The following is a 16,244-nucleotide window of genomic DNA, read 5'->3' as shown; positions in this document are numbered from 1 at the left end:
AGTAAAATACCTTCCCTATTCCTTTGCAGGGGGGGTTGGGAAGGGGAGCCCCCGATGTGGAAGCTTCATGTTTTAATTTTTTAATTTTTTATTATATACCATAAAATATGGCTCTCTGGGCAGGGAAAGAGGACAGACATGGGGAAAATGAGGCAATATAAAAAGAAAAGATAAATATTTAGTTTAAAAAACATATCAAGAAGATGGCGAGAAGCACGGACTTCAAAGCCTTCTCTCCCCTTTATCAAATTTATATGGGCCCAAAATAGTCTTGACTGCACAAAAGAAAGAAATAGAACAACTCACCGCCGAAAAATCTGCAGTCTCGCCAAAAGGTTTTCCCAAAGGGGAGATCAGGACAGGGGAGAGAAATTGGTCCGAGGGGTCTCAAACCGGGGAGAAAGCACAGATCCAGCACAAGGCCCCAACCCGCAGTAAGGGCTTTTTGGGGAGGGTTGATCCTGCACGGCAGGAGGCGAGCCGGTTAGCCTAACTGCATGGGGGGGTTGGGGCCAGTAGAGCTTTCCAGGGCGATTTCTTGGGCAGACACTGGGGCAGAGTTCTGGCCTGCATCTTCTCAGCTGCTAAACTCATCCCACAAGGGCTCCGGCCTGGGGCAGGACCTTTCACCATTGTCTCACCTAGGGCAATCGATTCCACTCAGCCCTATTGCAGTTTGATATTTCGGCCAGTGCTGAATCCACTTCCTGTTGGGGAAAAAACCTCCCCTGGAGCACCCCTACCTTGGCCGGAAATGGTTTCATTCTCCCTGCCTGGGAGAGGGTGGCCCCCTTGTAGAGACCCCACCCAAAGGTTTTAAACATAAAAAAGATGAAAAAATTTCACAGCTTCTATGCAAAAAAGGCAGGTCACAAACCGAAGAGACCTCAAACAAAAAAATGATCAACTTCCTTTTTACATAATGCCTCAAGAAGAGACCATTAAAAGTTCCAAAAAGAGGTTAAAGAAAAAGGGGAAAGGAAAGAGGCCTAAAGAGCAACAACTTCCTAAATTAATTGGAAAAGTTAAAAATTCTCAGGAATGGGGCAAAATTGGTGTTGGAAAAAAAAAAAAATCTCAAAAGTAAAATTGTGAATTGGAAAAAAAAGAATTCACTAGAAAGTAGGATTTGGGTTGGAAAGACAAAGAACTCCAAGAAAGTAGGATCTTGAATTGAAAAAGAAAAAATTACAAAAAAATTAGTGAAATGGAAAAAATTCCACAGACCAAAAAACAATAATTAAAACCAATTGGACATATACAGAAAGAAGTAAAAAAAGCAAAAGAAAATAATTTTAAAAACGAACTGAACAAATTGAAACTAATGATGCATTGAGACCAAAGAATCAGCCAACAAAACCAAAAATGACAAACTGGAAAAAACCATGAATTATCTACTTGCTAAAATGACAGACTTAAAATAGATCAGGGAGAGATAACTGAGGATTATTGGACTTCCAAAAACAGATGAAAAAAAGAGCCTGATCATTTTACGAAATCATCAAAAGAACCGTAAAGAACCGAAGGTAAATAGGATTGAAAAGAATTCCATTAACATTCTGAAAGAAACCCTAAAATAAAACCCCGAATATTTGTGGAAAATTTCAGAACATCAGATTAAGAAAAAATTTTACAAGCAGCCAAAAAACCATTTAAATAGAAAAAATAAGGATCACCCAAGATCTGGCTTCACATTAAAGGAAAGAAGGGCCTGAATAGATATTCCAAAGGCACAAGAACTTGGGATCAGCCAAGAATAAACCACCATAACTGAGCATTTTCTTCCAGGAAGAAATGGATTTAATGAAACAAATGAATTCCATTTGTTTCAAAAAAAACCAAACTAAAAAAAATTTATTCCAAGAATAGAACCCAAGAGGCAGAAAAAGGTAAAATAACTTGGAATTGTATTTCTTTGGGAATACAAAAAATACATTAAAATTTGATGACTGATATAAAAATAAAAAGGGAAGGAAGAAAAGGGATGACAGAAAAGGTGGGAAGGAGGGATAAAAAGGGGAAACCAATCCCCAAAGAGGTAAGGAAACTTATCATATCTGAGGGAATTTAGAGGGGAGGAACATTGTGGAATTTATCACAGAGTTGGCTCAAAGGAAAAATAATTGACATTTGTTTTAGAAAAATTTCCCCCATTAAAAAACGGGGAGGAAAGGAAAAGAAAAAGAGAATAAGGGAAGGAAGGGGAAAGACCAAAGGGGGAGGGGGATTATAAAGAGGAAAGATCGTGATAAAGAGGGGAAAATGTTTAAAAGGGGGAAAGGGTTGGGGGAGGCAAGAATAAGAAAGCACAACTGGGGTTTTAGGATGGGAAATAAGATTTAGTAATTTAACCGAAATTGAAATGAACTCCCCATAAAAGAGGAGACAGATAGGACTGGATCAAAAAGTCAGAACCCTACAATATGTTTTTACAAGAAAACAATTTGAGGAACATATGAGTAAAGGAAAAGGCTGGAGCAAAATCTTTATGCTTCAGGTGAAGTCAAAAAAGAGGGTAGCCATCCTTATCTCAGATCAAAAAAAGTAAAATTGACAATTAAAAAGATAAAGGAAGGAAACTAATCCTCAAAGGGCACATAAACAACAAGCAATATCAAATTAAAATATATGCACCAAGTGGTATGGCACTGGCTTCCTAAAGGAGGTTAAGAGAGTTCAAAAAAGACAACAAAACTGGGTTAGTAGGAGACCAACCGCACCTCAGAATTAGACAAATCAAACCACAAAACAAATAAAAAGAAATTAAAAAGAAAAGAATATTAGAAAATTAGGTATGTTGGATCTTTGGAGAAAATTGAATGGAGATGAAGGGAATATATTTTCTTCTCAGCAGTTCATGGAACCACAAAATTGACCATATATTGGGACATAAAGACCTCAAAATTAAATGCAAGAAAGCAGAAATAGTAAATGCTTTTTTTCAGATCATGATGCAATAAAACTAATTCAACAAAAATTAGGGGGAAATAGACCGGTGGAAACTAAACAATCCATCTTAAAAAAGGGGAAGCACAAATTATAGATAATTAATAATTTCACCAAGATAATGACAATGATGAGACATCATACCTTTGTGGGATGCAGCCAAAAATAAGAGGGAATTTTTATATCCTAGGGCTTACTTGAATAAAACAGAGAAAAAAAGATTAATAATTGGGCCCAAAATAAAAAAACAAAAAAGACCAAATTAAAAACCCCAATCAAATACTAAATTAAATTTAAAATTAAAAAAAAAAAATTTGAAAGTAAAAAAATCCATTGAACTAATTAATAAAACTAAGAGTTGGTTCTATGAAAAGCCAATAAAATAGATGTTTGGTAACTGATTAGAAAAGGAGGGAGGAAAATGAAATTAGTAGTCTTAAAATGAAAAAGGGGAACTTTCCACCGAAGAGGAAATTAGAAATAATAAGGAGTTATTTTGCTCAACTTTTATGCCAAAAATTTGTAACCAAGTGAAATGGATGACTACCCCAAAAATATAGACTCCCAGATTAACAGAGGGGGAATTTTGAATAGTCCATTTCAGAAAAAAGAAAAGAACAGGCAAAAACAACTCCCCAAGAAAAAACCCCAGGACCAGATGGATTTAATGGAATTTTAAAACATTTAAAGAAAATTCCCCAATGTTATATAAATTATTTGATAAAATAGGGAATAAGGAGTCCACCAAATTCCTTCTATGACAAAAATGGTACTGATACCTAAACCAAGGTAGGTGAAAACAGAGAAAGAAAATTATAACCAATCTCCCTAATGAATATTGATGCAAAATCTTAAATAAGAATTAGCAAAAAAGACTGAAAATCATCTCCCAAGAAATAACTTATCAAAGGATTTATACCAGGTGAGGGTGGTTCAAATTAGAAAACATAATATAATTTTTGGGTTAATAACCAAATTAAAAAAACCTATGATCATCTCAATAGTCAGAAAAAGCATTTGATAAAATCCAACATCCATTCCTTTAAAAACACTTGAGGAAAAAAAGGACTTTTCCTTAAAATAACGGCACTATTTAAAAATTAAAAGCATAATGTAATGGAGACAAACCAACCATTCCCAATAAGATCTGAGGAAACAAGGTTCCACTATCAAAAGTATTAAATATTGTATTAAAGCTTAGCAATAAGAGCTGAGAAAGAGATTAAAGGAATAAGAATTAGGCAATGAAAAATCCCTTTTGCCGATGACTGATGGTATATTAGAGAACCCAAATTCTCTAAAAGTTATTAGAAATAACCCAACTTTACAAAGTTTTATAAAATAAACCCAATAAATCTTTTATATATCACAAAAAATAAAATAAGTTACGAGAAATTCCATTTAAATAACACTGATAATATAAAAATTTAGGAATCTATCCCAAAGGGAAAATCAGAAACTTTATGAGCAAAAATTACAGACCACTTTTAACACAAATTAAGTCTGATCTAACCAATTGAAAATATTAAATGCCTGGATAGGGCGAGCAAATATAATAAAGATGAAAAACCTAAACTAATCTATTTTTTGCGCCACCAATTAGACCCAAAAAAACTATTTTAATGACCTGAAAAAATAACAACAAAGTTCATATGGAAAACAAAAGGTCAAAATTTCAAGGAATTAATGAAAAAAATCAAATGATGGGGTTAGCTTACCAGATCAAAAATATATAGAGCAGCAGACCAAAACTTTGATTGGCTAAGGAATGATTAGTTGATCAGTGAATAGATTAGGTTCAAGGATAAAAAGTCAACAAAATAGCAACCAGTTTTTAAACCAAAGTCCCAGCTTTGGGATGAACTTTACGTTTGATAAAATTTGGGAAAATTGGAAACAAATGGCAGAAACTAGGATTGATCCATACTTAACGCCGAACCAAAAAGGTCAAAATGGGTTAGACCGGCATAAAGAATAAATTATTAATAAATTAGAGGAACATGGATGTTTACCCTCAGACCTGTGGGGGAAGGTTTTTATGACCAAAAGCAGAACAAGATCATTACTGATCACAAAATAGAAAATTTCGATTAACAAACTGAAAAGTTTTTGTACAAACAAAACTAATCAGACAAGATTAGAAGGGAAGCAATAAATGGAAAATATTTTTTACAGTCAAAGGTTCTGATAAAGCCCCATTTAAAAATATGAAATTAACTCTAATTTAAAAAATCAAGCCTTTCCAATTGAAAAATGGTCAAAGGAATGAAAGACAATTTCAGATGAAGAAATTGAAACTATTTTCATGAAAGATGCTCCAAGTCATTTTAATCAAGAAATGCAAATTAAACAACTCTAAATACCCACACCGTCAGTTGGTAAGATGACAGGAAAAAATTAAAGATTGTTGAGGAGGGGAAAACTGGGACATTGATTCATTGTTGGGGAGTTTGAAAAATCCAACCATTTTTGGGAGTAGTTTGAACTATGTCAAAAGTTATCAAACTGGCATACCCTTTGATCCAACAGTGTTACACTGGGATTATATCCCAAAGAGATTATAAAGAAGGAAAGGGACCTGTATGATAATGTTTGTGGCAGCCCTTTTTGTAGTGGCTAGAAACTGGAAACTGAATGGATGTCCATCGTTGGAGAATTGAATAAATTGTGGTTATGAAAATTATGGAAATTACTTTTTAAAGAAATGACCAACAGGATGATTTCAGGGCCGGAGACTTATAAAACTGATGTTAATGAAATGAGCAGGACCAGGAGATCTTATATACTTAACAAAATACTAGATGATGACCAGTCCTGATGGATCAGCCATCCTCAGCCCAGATCAACCAAATCATTTCTAATGGAGCAGTAATGAACTGAACTACTATCCCAGAAAAAGAACCTGGGAGATGACAAAACCATTACATTGAATTCCCAGTCCTTTTATTTATGCACACCTGCATCTTTGATTTCCTTCAAACTAATTGTAAATAATTCAGAGTCTGATTCTTTTGTACACAAAATAATTTTTGGGTCATGTATCTTTTGTGTATCTAAATTATATTTTAATATATTTAACATCTACTGGTCATCCTGCCATTTAGGGAGGGGGGGGGTAGGGAAAAATTGGAACAAGAGGTTTTTAAGCTTAAAGTTACCCATGTTATATCCGTAAATTAAAGGCATTAAATAAAAAAAAAAAAAAAAAAAAAAAAAAAGATTCCAAGTCATTATTAATCAGGAAAAGCAAATTAAGACAATAAGATACCCATTACACACCTGTCAGATTGGCTAAGATGAAGGAAAAATAATGATGATTGTTGGGAGGGGAAAAACTGGGACATTGATTCATTGTTGGTGGAGTTGTGAACAATCCAAATTTTGGAAGTAGTTTGGAACTATGCCAAAAAAGTTATCAAACGGATACCCTTTATCCAAGTGTTACTACTGGGATTATATCCCAAAGAGATTATAAAGAAGGGAAAGGACCTTTGTGAAATTTTGTGGCAGCCCTTTTGGTGGTAGAAACTGAAACTGAATGGATGTCCATCAGTTGGAAATAGAATAAATTGTGGTATATGAAAAAGGAATACTGTTCTGAAAAATGACCAACAGGATGATTTCAAAAGGCCTGAGACTTAAAAACGATGCTAAAGGAAATGAGAAAGGAGACATTTATACTAACAACAATACTAAGATGACCGTCCTGATGGATGCCATCCTCAGCAACCAGATCAACCAAATCATTTCTAATGGAGCATAAAGAATGAACTATAACCCAGAAAAAAGAACTCTGGGAGATGACAAAAACCACTACATTAATTCCCAGTCCCATATTTATCACACCTGCATCTTTATTTCTTCCAATAATTGTACAAAATTCAGAGTCTGATTCTTTTGTACAAAAATAATTTGTGGTCATGTATACTTTTGTATCTAAGTTATATTTTAATATAATTTTAACACACTTCATTGCCATTTAGGGAGGGGTGGGGGTGAGGTGAAAAATTGGAACAAGAGGTTTGGCAATTGTTAATGCTGTAAAGTTACCCATGTATATATATCCTGTAAATTAAAGGCTATTAAATAAAAAAAAAAAAAAAAATAAAAAAAAATAAAAAACATATCAACATAAACTAGATGAAGCACAATCTGAATAATTCTCCACAAAAGCCAAGTTTTAACATGTTAAATATACTTTTAAAAAAAAAGCAAAATGCAAAATTTAAATTTTCCTACACCCACAGAACTTGATTTGTTGCCCACATGGATTTGGGAAATGTTTTATATACATTTGCAAAGTTGCCACGTTATCCGTGTCAGTGCTGGGATTAAATACAATGAAGTTATCAACATGAGACAAATTTGGAAACTATATATTAGCTTAAACAAGTCAAGTTCCACTCACATTTAAAGTCAAATTTAATTCTTATAAAGAATGATATTCTTAATGGAAACATTCAACAAATCAACCCATTTAAAATAAGTTGCTGGTAAGTTAATTCACACTACTGGTATAGGTCATTCAAAGTAATTGGGAGATCCCTGAATATTCTATTTCAAACTACTCTCTAAATACTAAAAGCAGACAACCTGAAACATTATAATAATTTAAAGACATCTCTTTACTTCTTTCAACGGTTTCAGGAAAATATGGAAATAAAACAAGGTTGAAATTCTCATGAAACATGGGGGAAACTGTGACTGTTTTGCTATTCAGAAAGCAACAAAGCTGTTCATAGGGAGTTTTGGTATACAATTCTTTTAGGATGGTCACAATTGTAACTTTGCCCCTTTAAATCAGCCAAAATTCATTTCTAATTACATTGCCACACCATTCTGCAGCACAACTCAGGAGTCATCAAGTACAAATTTTTTACTTTACAGAGGGTATACCTGAGACCAGAGATCAGGTTCACAAAATAAGGAAAAGGCAAGGCTGGTACTTGAACCCAGGTCTTGACTCCAAAAACAGTGCTCCTTTTTCCAGTATGTGTTGCATTGCCTGCTTCCATTATTATCAATTCTTTTATAACAAAAATTAACTGGATGTCTGCTACACATAAAAAGTATGCTACAGAAAATTTTCCACTAATAATCCACTCCTCACTGTTAATTTTTAAGGAAAAAGAAAATTAAGCACACAAAACAAGCTATCTTCATGTACTACCCTCAATCCTGATTAAGCCTGTAGAGGAAAAGAAAAAAACAGATTGGCTGAGAAGTATCCTTTTAGTTCAGTTTCCACTTTAAGTGGTAAGAATAAACCGTAACACTGACAAAATGGAGTTTGACCAAATATTCCAATACATGTTACATTAGGCGTGGTGCGGCTGTGAAGCAGAACAGCGGCCTGAGCGAGCCGGCGGCCCCGGCGTACTCACAGTGCTGTAAACTGCCGAGACCGTCGGAGTGAAGATTCGATCTTCCAGAGGCTGCTGCACAGGTCCTCTCGGAATTCTAGAATGGTAAGTTAAGGATAACAGAACTCAAACGGATTATGTGCTACAAGAAAAGCAAATCACAAAGAGAAAATGCTGGGTGAAAACACAGGGCCCCTTCCCCAGAATGAAGGCAGGGCCTTCCTCCACACTTCAGAACTTCCAAACTCAAAATACTCACAGACATACACACACACCCCAATCCCTGTATAAACTTAAAATGGTAAAAAATAAACTGTCCTCCAGGATTGACACAGGGCAGAACAACTTCCTACCTTACCTTTCAAGAGAAAATGATCCAGGAAACCAAGTCAGGGAGAGAAAAGTTATTCATCAGCACTAGAAATGCTGGCCAAGCTCTAGCTACACTGGCTGTGCAAGGCCTGCAGAAACAACTTACTATACACCTGTTTCCTTACTGTTTTCCTTTTCCCATACTACAATTTTTACCTATCTACCCCAAGAAAACTTTTTTGAAAGCCCCTTCCATATATCCCCAATTTAAAATATTTTTGAGTACTTGTAGTGAAATTTATTTGAAGACAAAATATAATCATTTTGCTAAGTTTCAGGGCAAGGAATTTCACAATCCTAAAAACCTTCTTATCCAATCACATTGTTGATAAGTTCAATGCATAAACACCAGAGTTCTGTATATGCATCCTCTTAAATGGTTACTGCTAAAAAGTTACAGTCCCAAAATGAACTAAAATATCTTTGCTTTAATTCCACTTTTCTGACACTTTCCATACATCAGATCTAATGTCTTAACTACACACTAAAGCAGATTTAGAGTAAAGGACCTGGATTCAAATCATGGCTCTACCCACTTGGTCTTGTTTCCTTCTCCAGAACTCAGTTTCGTAATCTGTAAAAGTGATAAGATGGACAAAATAATCTCTAATTTTTTTTCCAACTGTAGAGCTTATAATTTTAATTCAAGAATCCAACTTAGAGCCAAATGCTTAAAAGTGACAGTGCTCAATAACACCAATTTTAGTAAAAGTAACTTTAGTAAAGCAGGCTAAAAAAATCCACTTCTAATATTGTTCTTTAGAGCACTACCCCTGAAGTCAGGAGGACCGGAGTTCAAATCTGACCTCAGACACAACACTTCCTATCTGTGTGACCCTGAGCAAGTCACTTAACTCCAATTGCCTCAGGGGAGGGAAAAGAAATATGGTAAACACATTAGCTGGATTTGTTCTTTTTAAATTTTTGTTCCTAGTATTAACTCTATGGATAATGGAGTGAGGCAACCATTATGAAATGAATATTAACATAAAAACCAAAGGCAACAATAAAAAATTTTAAATCAAGTTCTAGTAGATAAAAAGAAATATAATCATTTATTCCTGATATCATTAACCATTTCTTTAAACACACATTCTGTTCAAGAACTTGGCAAGTTCTTGAAAGAAAAAGGGTTGTATAATGGAAAAAACCCTGGAGTCAGGTGACCACTATGCCACTAAAGGACTGGGTGACCTTGGACGACAACTACCAGTTCAGCTCCATTTCTTCACCTGCACAATGTGGAGATGCACTAAATGATGTCTAGAGGCCTGAGAGACAACTCCAATATTCTATGCAGCTAGTATGGCTATTATCCTCTCTGGATTTAAGCAGAGGTTAAAAGTGTAACTTTGACTCAAAAAGCCTAATACTCCACAAAACTGAAACTGCAAAGGTTTTTCCATGCTCTACCAAAAAAAAAAAAAAAAATCTGGTAAAGGAGCAGTTTCTCAACAAGTTTATGGCTAATTTAATCCTTCAGAAAGTCTTGCTGATTCCTCTAGACTGAAGATTTATCTCCAATTGGAACAAAGCTTTCATTGAATTAAACAGAGTTCTGCAATAATCACATGATTAGCAGAAAACATGAAGTTAGTCTTTCTTCTAAAATGCTGTTTCTGCTCTCTGCAGCTAGAGAATGAGTCCTACTACATGAGAATCAAGTCTCCCATCAGTAATCAATACCTAAAGCTCTATGCATTCTTATCTCATATTATAGAGACAGAGAAAAGGTTCTACGTTCTTCATGCCCATTTCAATGATTTCATTACTTCATGAAATTAATTATTCACTAGATTTCTCAAAAGACAATCTCAAAGACTACTAATTTCCCAGTAAGCCTTTATCTCAAGCTACTACTGGAGGATGTTGATTTCATTTATTTCATTCCATGTGAATTATCTATGAGGAAAATGGTATAACATGGTAAATTAATAGCACTCTGTGGTCGTCTTTGTATACAGATCTTTTCTAAAGTCTTAGGAAAAGAATACTGAAAATGGAATCCAGGAGACCTATATCTAATACTGGCTCTCTCTCTGACCCTGATTCGCCTACGTGTCCCTAATTCCTTCTGTGCTTCAGTTTCACTATTAGGAATAACAATAATATCATAAAGTATTTTGTGGTTATTAAATGAAAAGATGAATATGAATAAAGTAATTTCCCTAAATTCCTCATGAGAATGTTAATCAAATTAAATGAACATCACAACCGCTAGAAGGGGTCGATGAAATTGCTGACAGCTCAGAAGTACTTTTCATTTTTTTAATCTATTTAACTATATTTATGTGAAGGTCCTTTGGGAATAATAGGCTGACAAAAAATATTACAAGCTAATCCATTTGGGGTTGGTTCCTCCCTACAGAAATGAATTGAGCAGTGGGTTTGAGAGGACAGAAGTCGTGGCCAAGCTAGTATTCAACAGTTCATGGACTTAAAAAATACTTTCAAACTGAGCCCTCTCATCTAACATATAAGGAACTTAAGCAATTTGCCCAAATCCTACAGAGAAAGTTAAAGGTAGAACAGGACTAGAACCAGGTTCTTAATCATGGTCTTTGCCATGATTTTTTTTGTATAGCATCTCAATTATCTGACCATTCATAAGATAAATAGGATGTTTTTGTTATCAGAGTTGAAAAAAAATTGTTGATTTCAACAATTCCAATATTCCAGGGCATTGGTTTAAACCAAAAATTTTTGTCTTTTTTTTATTCTGGAAACAAATTAATGATAAAATGCTCTGGGCTATTATTCTCTGCTATCTAATCATAAACAGTAAGAACAATAAAACAAAGTATTCACTCTACATTTAGTTCTACAGAAAAATTCTGAGTCCTTAAGTGGTCGTTTTCAATTTTTTTTTTTGCTAGCATCTAGCACAGGACATGCATGACAATTTGGAAACCCAGAAAGAAGAGTTTTTGGAGCAAACCCTCCCTTCTCCTAACAGACTCAGGCCTTGCACCCATTTTTAAAAGATAAAACTATCCAGTCTTAAAAGTTCAGACCCATTCCACTTGTCTTCCCAGGACTTTTTCCTGTGAGTACCTAAGAACTTACTGTATTTTGGAGTCAAGACTAATCACAAATACTTTGCTCTGAAGGCATCAGAATTAACAGAAGAATAATCCAGGAAAAAAGATCACCACTATCAAGTCTACTGAATTAATTGCTTTGTTTTATCACTTTGTTAATTATTTTTTTACACAAACATCTCTTGAAGGCATTCAATTTTCTTTTCCTTCTCATTTGCCATAGAATATTGTTTCCAGCCAGATAACTATCAGCCTGGATAACTTCTCAATCATTTTGTTAGACACTTATTTTCTTTTCTAGTCTTCTAAAGTCCTTGGATTTTTTCCCCTTCCTCTCAGGGAACTTATCTGGTCAAGTGAGATATATGACCGACAAATTCTCTTTCTAAATTTCTTTTGTAGTTAGTACTTCTCCTCCAACCTCTATGGGAGACTGATGGTTACTGGACAACATATGAGCTGGGGGAGGGGGATAGAGGAGAAAGGGAGAAGAAAAAAAATGGCCAAGGATATGTACTGGTTGTAAGGTGTCCTTACTATCAATTCCCAAAGCTAATGAAATTCTAGAGCTGTGCCCACCCTCTCCCCAAAAAAGAGGAAAATTCTTAAAGGAACAGTAATTATACAGCATCCTAAAAGATAAAATACTTGAAGTTGTGAAGCCTTAAGGACTCTTACTTGATCTCTGTTGGTTGTGATTAAAAACTTTAATAACAATGTGAAGAAAACACCATTTCACATGAGGAAAAAATAGGTCTGACAAAGAATGGGTAAACCAAAGGTGCACCTCAACTTCATTTACTTAATAAAAACCAAAACATAAAAGAGTTTCAGAAAAAATTACCCTGAAGTCAGCTTTTATAGTCAAGCCTTATTCTGCCATGGTCAAGATGGGTCTTAGTTTCCTAATTTCTAAAATGAGCATAGTATTAACTCAACTACTGACTTCATGGTGGTGATGGGGGGGACCATATGATATAATCACTGTTAAGGGTTTTGCAACAGTAAAGTGCTATATAAATGTCAGCTATATTTTTTTAAAAAGCTACAGTTAATAGAGGATTATCAATTTAAAAAAGAGGGTGTATACAACCTTATTCATAAAATTTAAATCATCTGTTTTTCAGGAATTCAATATTCAGAAATAAAAGAGGCTTTTAATTTATGAGAACCAGGTAAAACTGATTCTATTATACTTAAAAGCTTTTCAATGAAAAAAATGTTATAGCCCATCAAAGACCTGTGATTTCAAGTGAACCTGCTCTGTCTCTTCTCCCTACACAGATAAAGGATGCTTCAATACTTCTAAGACAATTTTCTTAAAGTGTTACGGTCCAAATGCAGATTTTAAAATAAAATGTTTTGATTAATGGCTCACATAGCTCTACAAACCAGTATCCAATAAGGAAGCCACATAGTTAACTGGACAAAGCTTCTGGGTTCACATCTCAGCTTTGTTACTAACTACCTGAGTAAACTTGGGACAAATCACCTCTATTCTTTAGCTCAATTTCCTTATCTGTAAAACGTAGGGACTGGTATACAAGATCTCTCCCTGCCAAGCTTTAAATTCTATGAACTCATGAAAAATCACTTCTTATTTTTAAGTGGCCAGTATGCTCCTTAATGTCATACCTTTCTGGAAAGCCGTCAAGCAGAGGACATAAATTAAACCTAGAACACACTCTTAATATAAAAGACATTTTTAAATTTTGATTTTCAACTCACTATGATTACTCTAACACAGAGTATTCTTTGAGAGATGAAACACACATGTCTCACAGCTCTGTTAAATAAAAAACCCTTTGGTCTGTAGATAAGTGCTTCTGTCCTAGAAAATTACTTGAGATTCTTTTGAAAACATAACTGAAAAAATTGTTTTAATTTCAAAAAATCTTAAACATAGCTGATAGTAATACAGAAATTTTATTTAAATATTTCCCCAAAATACATACAAAATACATTTAAAGCCACAAAAGTTAGGAAAAAAAAAAAGGGGGGGGGGAAGATTAGAAAATTCAGATCTAAAAATTGTACTCCAATGTTCACAATTTCCTCTATCCCAAATCATAACACAAAAAGGGAAGAATTCCCTCCAGCGTCTAGAAAACCCCTCCCGCAATAAGGGCTTTGTTCTAGGGCTTATTTTTCAAACTAATAAGCCGATTTAATGATTTAAACCTAGGAAACTACACTGATCAGCAGGTGACAAGCATTACTTCACATTTCCCCAAGAAAGTGAATTTCAAAGACCGACTTGAATGAAATATCATGTTAAGAGTATACTTCTCAAAATGGTTGCATTTTTCATCCTAATGGTGCCTGCCACTGAGCTTATTACCAGCTCTCAACAAGCCCTTTATCCCAAGAATGAATCGCTGGCTGCTTCTTTCTCTTTTAGGTGCAGATAAGCAAATATCTTCTCCTATTACACTTGAAAATCTGTCACAACCAATAAGGAATGGCACATGCTTTCAAACATGCCTTTTTACCTCATTAGAAAAATGGATCAAGTATCCCACAGCCATACTGGCTCATGGGTCACCATTTCTCTGCATGTTTCAACTTGCTTTGTATTTTATCCTTAGTTAGCCTAGAAGTCATTAGCCAGATTACATAGATGGATAAAAACTGAACTAATTATGATCACAAGTAGAAAAACAAAGACAGAAATTTTCAAATTTCCCCATTCCTTGTTTTGGCTTGTAAAACATTTTTTCAGAAAGAACATTCTATCAATATGTAAAAGAACATCTGTAATAGAAAGTATTAAGGCACCCACTACAAATCCTCAACATTCAAAGCATTCAGATTTTATTGTAAATTGCCAAATTTCACCTGACTTAATGCCAAAGAACCTAAGTGGGGAAAAAAAGGTACAATACATTTAATATTGCCTACCTATACCACAGAGGAAGCGGGTCATAAAGATCCATTTTAAGATCCAAGCAGCTCAAGTTATGTAACATCATGGATGTTTATGGAAACTTCCTCAATGATGAGCTCTCCTCCGAGTCCAGCCTTTTATCCCCTGGCAGCCTTACCTGGCACTGGAGGGACTCACAGTCAGCACCTCCACAAAGGGATGATTCTGAAGAATTCTTGCTTTAAGTAGAGCATGCCATCTGAAATTCCCTTGGCTGACTCCACCACTAACACTGCATCTCCCGGCGGGGCTGGGCTCCAGCTTCCTCCAGCCGATTCCTCTCTCCTTCCAAAGGAAAGATACTGCAATCCAGCACAGTCCACCAGCTAGTCTTAAAGCAACAGCTGCAACCTGAATCCAGCCAGCCAAAAACCTTCCTGAAAGCCTCCAAGTCTGACCTCCAAGTACTCATCTGTTCTCTCCCCAGTCATTTCTCTCCAAAAGGAGGCAAGGCCACAAATCCTAGTCACTAACATTAACCCAACGGGATTTCTGGAGGAAAAAGGTGAGCACCAAGAGGTGTCCCTAAAGAATGTCCCCTCTCTGCCTCAGAGCAGGAAGAACATTCGAAAAGGCTGTTTCCCAGTTTTCCCTTTCCTCAAAGAAGTTTCTGAATTAGAAAATTAACCACAATGAAACAAGAACAAGGTTCACCATGTGCACCACAAATGTAAAAGATTAAACCAACATGATTCTGACCCAATGGTGGCAACCCCTGGTTTAAAACCACCACAGTCATTTGACTGCTTCATTTCTACCTCCATGACATCTCTCCAACAAACACCATCAAGCCTCTCATAAGAGGCCCTTGCCACCTCAGGCCTGGATTATTTCCAAAGATTCCCTGGGCCTCCCATCTCTGCTCGGGCCAGTCCCTCCCCCACTCAGTTGTCTGACCAGACCACCCCACATCCCAGATCAAATACAAACTCCTCTGTTTGACACTCCTAATCCTTCACGGCCCAGGCCTCCAGCCTCCCCTCTCCTTGACAGAGTGTGTCATGTAGGGACGCCGCCTCTGGGCCGGTAATGCTCCCTTGTCATGGCCATCCTCCCAGCCTCCCACCTTCTGCAAGAAGCCTTTTCCAGGCCTTCCTCTTACTGCTTTTGTCCTAAGAAGATTCTCCATATGTCCTGTAGTCCTGTATGTTTGTACATCATTGTTTACTGCATTGCCTCCCCCATTAGACAGTGGGCTCCTTGACAGCAGCAACTGTTTTTTGGGAGGGTTGCCTTTCTTTGTATCCCTAGAGCCTGGCATACAATAATAGGCACTCAATTGCCATTTAACCTTGACTATCTGATAGTGAAGCTGTAAATAATTATATTCCCTCAATATCATAAATCTTAATATCTTTAAAACTACTATAATCATTTCTACTGACATAGTGATTTGCATGCCATAAATACTAAATAATATTGGTTGTTTAGGACAACTAGAATTTAACTATTAAATATTTGAAGAAAAAAACTTTTTTTTTTTTTTTAAAGGAAGGCTCTAAGCAAGGCACACACATCTGGGATTTGTTTGAATTGTAATCCTAAACAAAAATGCGATTATTATAATGAGATGCATATGCAACTTACTTTACTCAA

At 35.5% G+C, this 16,244-nt stretch overlaps 1 protein-coding gene across 8 annotated transcripts in view; it reads right to left on the bottom strand.

Annotated features, from left to right (window-relative positions):
- Positions 1 to 15,055, bottom strand: part of EIF4G3 (eukaryotic translation initiation factor 4 gamma 3) — a 275,515-nt gene extending 260,460 nt beyond the window's left edge. For 6 of the 8 annotated variants that reach the window (XM_031962682.1, XM_031962683.1, XM_031962686.1 and 3 more), the window contains exons 1-2: positions 14,767 to 15,055; positions 8,331 to 8,406 (exon numbers count right to left, since the gene is read on the bottom strand). The gene's annotated coding sequence lies outside the window, so the exon portion shown is untranslated. Of the gene's footprint in view, positions 1 to 8,330; positions 8,407 to 14,766 lie in introns of those variants that run through there. The other 2 variants (XM_031962685.1, XM_031962690.1) reach the window with 1 other exon arrangement.
- Between the last annotated feature and the right edge of the window lie 1,189 nt (positions 15,056 to 16,244).

Source organism: Sarcophilus harrisii, chromosome 3 (assembly GCF_902635505.1).
Source record: "Sarcophilus harrisii chromosome 3, mSarHar1.11, whole genome shotgun sequence".
Taxonomy (NCBI): Eukaryota; Metazoa; Chordata; class Mammalia; order Dasyuromorphia; family Dasyuridae; genus Sarcophilus; species Sarcophilus harrisii.
This window is presented reverse-complemented; position numbering and strand designations above follow the sequence as displayed.